Here is a 7,264-nt window from a genome sequence, read left to right on the forward strand (position 1 = left end):
TAGACAGGAAGAGCCTACTGTGCAAAGGTCATCGAGGCAGACGAAAGGACGAAAGCGGCATGCATATAGTCCATCACTCTAATCTAATCCAAAGTTTCAATGGCTCGTATATCGAATCTCATGTGCATGATCCAGATTATTCGACCCATCATCTATAAATAGGCCGTAGGAGCAAGAGAGACAATTTTGATGATTGAAGCCTGATTTCCTTTATTTCCTGTTCATTACTTTCATTGTTTCTACTCACTGTAGGGTTTCAGGAATGATCTTCCTGATTCCCTACATCAATAGGTCTCACTATCAGAGCAATCTTAATGAAACGTTTCACGAGAGAGAGAGAGAGAGAGAGAGAGAGAGAGAGAGAGAGAGAGAGAGAGAGTAGTTCTCACAGTGAAAGAAAAGTACGGTAAAAGCTACAGCAGCTAAAAGCTGCAATCCAAGGCCCCTGCACTCACCTTAACATGTACAAAATTCTTTTCATAGAAACTCATGCATCCATGTCTCTTTTTTGTTTTAGAACAATGAACAAAAAAAATCAATTCAGAGCTTATTGTTCACTAGAAGCATCCGTGAGTGTAAATGAGTGGGTTGTGAAAAGGGTTATGATATATATTTGTGGTTAGCAGCACAAGATCATCCGTCTCAAAGATTAAGCCAACCAATCTCCTCTCTAAATTCACTGCCTTCAATAACAAAATATCTTAAAGAAAAAGGAAACCTTTATATTCCGCTTTGATGATATAACATAAGATGAAATACTTGCTAAACTTGATTTTACTTTTATATATGTTGCTTCTTAGAATACCAACTAATTGATAACACAGCTCAGGAGGGATAGACTAAAGGTGAAGAGATGGTTGATAATTAGGTGGTGAGAAACAAGCAAAGAAACAAGGGAGATGGTAACTGGGGCATGGGTCTTACGAGATCAAGAAAAAGTCTTACAAGGTCAAGAAAAATACAACATTTAGGACAAGGGTCTAAAGCAACTGACAAAGTATGGTAGGGATTACAAAGAAAACTAAAAAGATACAAAAGTAAGATTATTAAGAAAAAGCTCAGGTAGGATAGCGTCATTCTCCTGACAATAGCATTTTCAACTCAGCTCTGAAACCAGTGACTGCCTCACATATGTTCTTTCTTTCATTGGAGATGATTGAGCCCATAAATGGTGATGAAGCCCCTTAGGCCACGAATCTAAGAGCACCAAAACATATACAGAAACATAAACATACACTTGTCAAATTGGAAATCAGAGGTATCTCGATAGAAGAACCGATTAGGAAAATTAAAATGAGGACTATAAGAATGATACATACCGATGCAGGATACCAGCCTATTTAAGGCGCAGAAGCTGACTTCCATGAAAACCTGGATATTGATCAGATAGTACACGATATAGAAATTACAAGTAGAAGTTACATATGCTCGAAATTTAAATTCTTCACTTACCGAATACAACTTTGATAGGCAGAGAGATTTGTTGATTTTTTTTCCCCTTCTCACTAATATACAGAGAGAGAGGTTTTATGGGGAAGCTTGAGTGATATAAAAGAGGACAGAAGAGAGAGGTGTGCAAGATTATATGAAGAATACTGAGTGAGAGAGAGAGAGGGTTTATTAAAGCTGATGCGGGCAGCCTTCCCACCTGCCCGGAAGGGTTACGGGAATGCTGCCCGGTGTAAGGAAGGACCACGAGAGAGGTATCCTCCCTCGGTCCTTCTCACGTCATCGGGTGTTGAGCTCACACACCGGAGCCTATATCATGACATAATTCTTCAGTTATATTCAATCTCCACCGCACATCTCCTCTGGGATATGGCAGCCTCTGTTCACACGTTTTAAGTGAGATGCACGGTTCATAAGTGAGGTATGCCGTAGAATTTAAATATAACCGACATGTTATATATATAATATAATATGACCATAGTGACATTCGCAAGATAAAAAGAGAGAAAATTTTACTTAGGGCCAACTTTTTGCCATTAATTGCAAATATAACCACACTGATTTAAAATTTTAAATATTGCCTAACCTTTCCCCTAAAAGTGGCAAACAAGGGTTTCTATTTATTGTTATCCATAGTTCATGTTAAATCATAAGTCATATTGCCTAACCTTTCCCCCAAAAGTCGCAAACAAGGGCTTCTATTTATTGTTACCCTTAGTTCATGTTAAATCATAAGTCAAATTACAACAGTGACTTTCATCATTAAGAGAGCTCAAACTGTTTTTTGTTGTTGATGAGGATGAATGAGTATTTTTCAATTTTTAAGGGACAATAAAAGAAACAAAAAAGGTGTCACGTTTTCCAATATGATGTATGTATGTGGACCTAACGTCTCTATTTATCTGTTTTCAAAAAAAGTTTGGACCGATATTTGAAATTTCTAAGATGTGAGGGTCACATTTGAAATTAAGGGCAAAAGGTAAACTGTTTTTTTTTCACAAAAAAATTAAAAATATGACCATCGTGACAAAAAATGAGAACAGCCAAAAACTCTCGTGCAATGAAACTTTTTTAAAAACCGATGGGGGCTCCGCTTGTTTGGTTGGAGATGTTAGTGCACGTCACCTTGTGTTGGGACGTTGCAAGTTCAAAACCTATGATACGTTGTATAACTGGTGAGGGTCTGCCCAACCCCAGCTTGCCTATAAAAAAAATAAATGAAACTTTTTGAAAAACTTGTGTTTTTTGGGCACAAATACCCACAATAAAAAATATGAAAAAATTATAAAAATACAAATACAAATATTAAAAATAAAAAATGCATAATTTTTACGATAATAGCTGATAAAATCATAAATATCATGTTATTCATGTTTCTACCAAAAAAATCATGCTATTTTGAAAATATCGAGAGAAATTAACGTTTAAAACATGTAGGTCATTTTTTCACGATATTTTCTTAAATCTCGAGATATTTGTCATATCAGTTAATCTGTCGTCCCCACAGTCTATAGCACCCCATCATATTGAAGGTTAGATTCAAGTTATGCCCATTTTTGGGTGCCAAGTCGGAGATCTCGGTGATTCAATGAGATCTTGCCATTTCGGACCTTCTAAATGCCCTTGATCATCCTTGAATTTCTAGGCTCAATCCTCAGGAACTCGGTCTGTTCAAGTGATATGCAATGTGATATTACCATCCTTTGGTGATGTTGCCAGCATCAGCATCCGTTCAGCGTAGCAATCAGTGGACCATAGATGAAGATACCACAGTGTTGTCATTATGGTGGGCGCAGTGGTTGCGATGGAGTGATGGTGATGGTGATGGTGATGGTGATGGAGGGTAGCGATGTCATATCACCAATGTGCATTGATAGGGCGTATCACCTGATGTTTGCTTTTAGTTAGGGGTGTCAATAGGTCGGGTTTGACCTGGATCCGACCCGTACCATACTCTGTAGGGTAAGGGTTTGGTGATAAATAAGGTCTAATTAGAATCTGGGTTGGACTTGTCTGATTAATATATGTAGCCGGGTATAGTTTGTGAAATTTCATACTAGACCTGGGCCCGACACGAGTTTTGACTAAGATCCTCAAAAAATCAGTGTAAAGAAGATTAAAAAATATTATTTTACCAAGTATGGTTAAGGTCTGGTTCATACAATCCTAATTGGATCCGCGTATGGTTTCTCTTATGGTGGGTCCGATTAAACTCGAGGTTGGACCAGGTACCATCATCTCAAATAAGGTATGGGTTTGGTTTCACCTGAGTCCGAACCCAACCCAACCCGTTGACACTTCTACTTTTTAGTCTATCTATGAGGCCCAATGTTATGGTTCATAATCGACCCTAATTTATTTTGATGTTTTTTGGATCTTAGTTTGATTTAATATTTTAATTTTTTGCTCTAATGGGAGGAGTGTAGCTGGTCATTGGGTTTGAATGTTAGTGTTTGATTCATTTAATTCTAAAGAATTGAGTCAGTTCTTACCCAAATTCAGTTAGAGCTTCGAACCAAAAAGGACACTCAGATCCAGCAAACAATCCAGATCTAGTACTCAAGATCCAAACATCACTATTAAAACTTATGGGGTCGACCAGAACAATGTGGGACCAAGGGTGATGATGTGGCCATTGACATGACTTTCCTAATAGTTGACAAGTCAAAGATCCAGAGTCTCAGTTAAGAGTAGGAGAAGCTGAACTCGTGTCAAGCATAGGAAATAAGCCATTTAAAGAGCAGAGTTCACCTAAAGGGCATGTCATGTTGGAGAGTCTTATGGGATGTCCCCTAGTTCTAGAAGATTAATTAGAGTTATTTAAATTAGTTAATTAATTATGAGATAGTCTTTTAGTTGGTTTGTTCTTTTAAAGAGTCCTTAACTAAGGAGTCCTAGTCAAGATTATGCAATTATAACTCAACTTAAACTCTCTCTATATAAGGAGCATTGAATAAGATTAAGCTTTTTATAATATCTCTCTAGTCGTTCCCCTCGCCTTGGATGATTCATTTCTCTCTCTCTACTCTCTCTCCTCACTCACGACCTCTCTGGTGCTCAATGGACAAGACCTCCTATGGCTGGACGTCCAGCTCGATCTCCCCTAGTGTCTCAAACCATGCATTTTTTCTATCCCAACGAGTTGAACAATGTCATAGCATTATATATTGTGTTTCTAAGTTCCAGTAGTGGGGGAACTTCATCTTAACCTGATACGGACCTACACTCTACCTCTACAACCTTCCCTTAGCTTTAGAATTGCTTTCATTGGTTTTCTAGACTTTGAAACCAAAAATTGCATCTTGTTGTATATTTGAAATACCCGAATTTTCTAAACTGATAACCCCTGGTTGTCAATAGCATTTTGTTGTGTTTAGAACATATCCTAAACCCTTACACACATTCTTAAGTGACCCTAGAACCCCTAGTCTAGGTCCTTCTAGTTCTCAACCAAAACCACACCTAAAATGCTTACTATGTTCAAACTACACCTACTTGATTTAGTCATTTAACCATGTTTCTCTTGTTTTTCCCAATTCATAACTATAAGAAACCTCAAACTTCTTTTACACCGTGTCTAGTAGGGTTCTACACCCTCGACATGTGTACCACAAGTCCCACGATCTAGGAATCTTATGTTCGATCCACTTGAGTCCATTGAGCTCAAATTGAAATTCTCATTCGTTGAAAGTCTGAACCTACCTTCCCAGCCTTCCTCTGAACCACCCGTTTCAAAAATTCAAGGAGGTTTAACAAAGTGATATCAAAGCAAACAATTCTCACCCATCAGAGCGAAGATCCATTCGTCAACCATGGATCATGATACTCACAATCAGATTTAGATGGGTCTAAAAGAAGTGCAGCGTGAGCTTGCATCCTTGCAAAAAAGGATGAACTCGCAGTATGGCTGAGGCATAGAACTCTGAAGAACTTTTCAAGAATGAGAGTGAGTTTGTGCTTAACTCAGTACAAAAAACAACAAACACCCTGCCCATGCACCATAATACCCAAAAAAATTTAATGATAAATTCAAGATTTTTATGTAAGATTGGATCTGGGAGTGACACAAATCCGTCGAGTTCAGGTTCGATGTGGATTGGAATGAACCAAACTTGATATCCAGTTTGAACCAAAAATATTGCAATGCAGACTCTATAGGATCGATTCGTATGAGATTTGGATCGACTGAGAATCCAGAAAGCCCGTTTAACTGGGAATGAGTCGGGTATAATTTGGGCTTGGATCGACATCTTATTGACCCCTCTTTTTATTACTCTTTCTCTCTCTTCACTCTCAACTTCTCAGCCATACACCCCCTCTTCTCCCTCCTTTAATCAACATCCCCCTCCCCCTCAATCTCGAGCTTTCCTCTCATTGACCCCCCTTTTTATTACTCTTTCTCTCTCTTTAGTCTCATCTTCTCACCCATACACCCCTCTCATGCTTCACGAAGCCTCCCACCACCACAACCCTCTCTTCTCTTCCTCTTCACCTGACATTGCCACCCCACCACATAAACCGTCGTCACCGGAACCACCTCCCGCCATACACGCCACCGAGGAGCTGCCTCCCCCTACCACTGAGTCACCACCCTCCTCTCGATTCTCTTGTTGACCACCACACCCGAACATGCCACCTCTGTCATCGTCGAACACTTGTCAATCGTCGTGATCCCAACTCCCATCGACCACCGAGCTACCTCTCAGTTTCCCTCTGTTCACTTGAGCCACCACCCTCCCTCTCTTTTGGGGTTCTTCTTGCATAGTCGTCAGCCAACTGCCCCATCGCTAGACATCATCATTGGGGAGCCATAGTTGCCAGCCTCAACCACCTCCTCTTCCTGTCACATGTAGCCTCTCTCTCCCTTCTCCCTTCCTTTATGGTTCATCCATGAAGGAAGAAAAAAGAGAAGAAGAAAAAGAAAGAAGGGAAAGGGCTGAGTGGGCTTCGTTGATGCCAGCAGTAGATCGCTACCACTACCGTACCACAACCACTATCACAACCACTTTGACATGTTGCCTCAAAATTCATGTTGCTCACTGCCTTGAAATATATGTTGTGTGCTACCTCATAAAGCATGTCGCATATGTTGCCTTGAGAATTGCACTGCTACCGCCTTATGTGCATGTTGTCTCATCATCGTCGTCGCCTCGTTAGCCATGTCGAATGAGGAACACATTCTTTAGAGGTATAATTTTTGAATCCTTACTGAAGCTTTGGGTATGATACCTCTGCCCTTACAGGGTTCTTAATTATGCAAGTGGTGCATAAGCTATAGAAGCATTTAGAACCCAAAAATGGTTTTTTCTGGGTTCGTAAAATTATTATTTAACTAACTACAGTTGGGTTTGGCAGACAAGATGTATAATTGTAGAACCAGGTTTATCCCGAACATTATAAAGTGTTTTGTTTTGTAGGTTGAACTCTTAATATAAAAAGTTAAGACCAGCATATATTGTTAATTCACTATAGATAGTGGTAGACATTAAGTTTGTGTTGTGTGAGCGTATGCCAATGAGGCATATGCATTGAATGTTTATGATGTGTGTTGATATATATGCAATTATGATATACATACGTGAATGCTTGGTTGTATGCATACGCCCGAAGTGTATCCCTGTTATGCTCAATTTTTTTAGGTTGAGCTCTTATTATGACTCATTCTCTTCACAAATTATGTCCTAGTAGGCCAATATACACTTGCGCTCAGGTGGGCCCTCTAGTGCTTAGTTTGGTTGGTGTATCGCCATGGATAAGACTCATATCGTCAGTGAAATTCCAGTAAATGAGGATATTCAAGAGGTACATGTGATTG

The 7,264-nt window shown here is 39.4% G+C and overlaps 1 long non-coding RNA gene across 1 annotated transcript; it reads right to left on the reverse strand.

Annotated features, from left to right (window-relative positions):
• Nucleotides 1-829: 829 nt before the first annotated feature.
• Nucleotides 830-1,583, reverse strand: LOC149845742 (uncharacterized). Its single transcript, XR_016430470.1, has 3 exons — nt 1,453-1,583; nt 1,320-1,371; nt 830-1,197 (listed from the first exon to the last, which is right to left on the reverse strand). It is a non-coding gene; the product is annotated as an uncharacterized LOC149845742 (long non-coding RNA).
• Between the last annotated feature and the right edge of the window lie 5,681 nt (nt 1,584-7,264).

This window comes from Nuphar pumila, chromosome 2, assembly GCF_984573655.1.
Source record: "Nuphar pumila chromosome 2, dmNupPumi1.hap1.1, whole genome shotgun sequence".
Taxonomy (NCBI): Eukaryota; Viridiplantae; Streptophyta; class Magnoliopsida; order Nymphaeales; family Nymphaeaceae; genus Nuphar; species Nuphar pumila.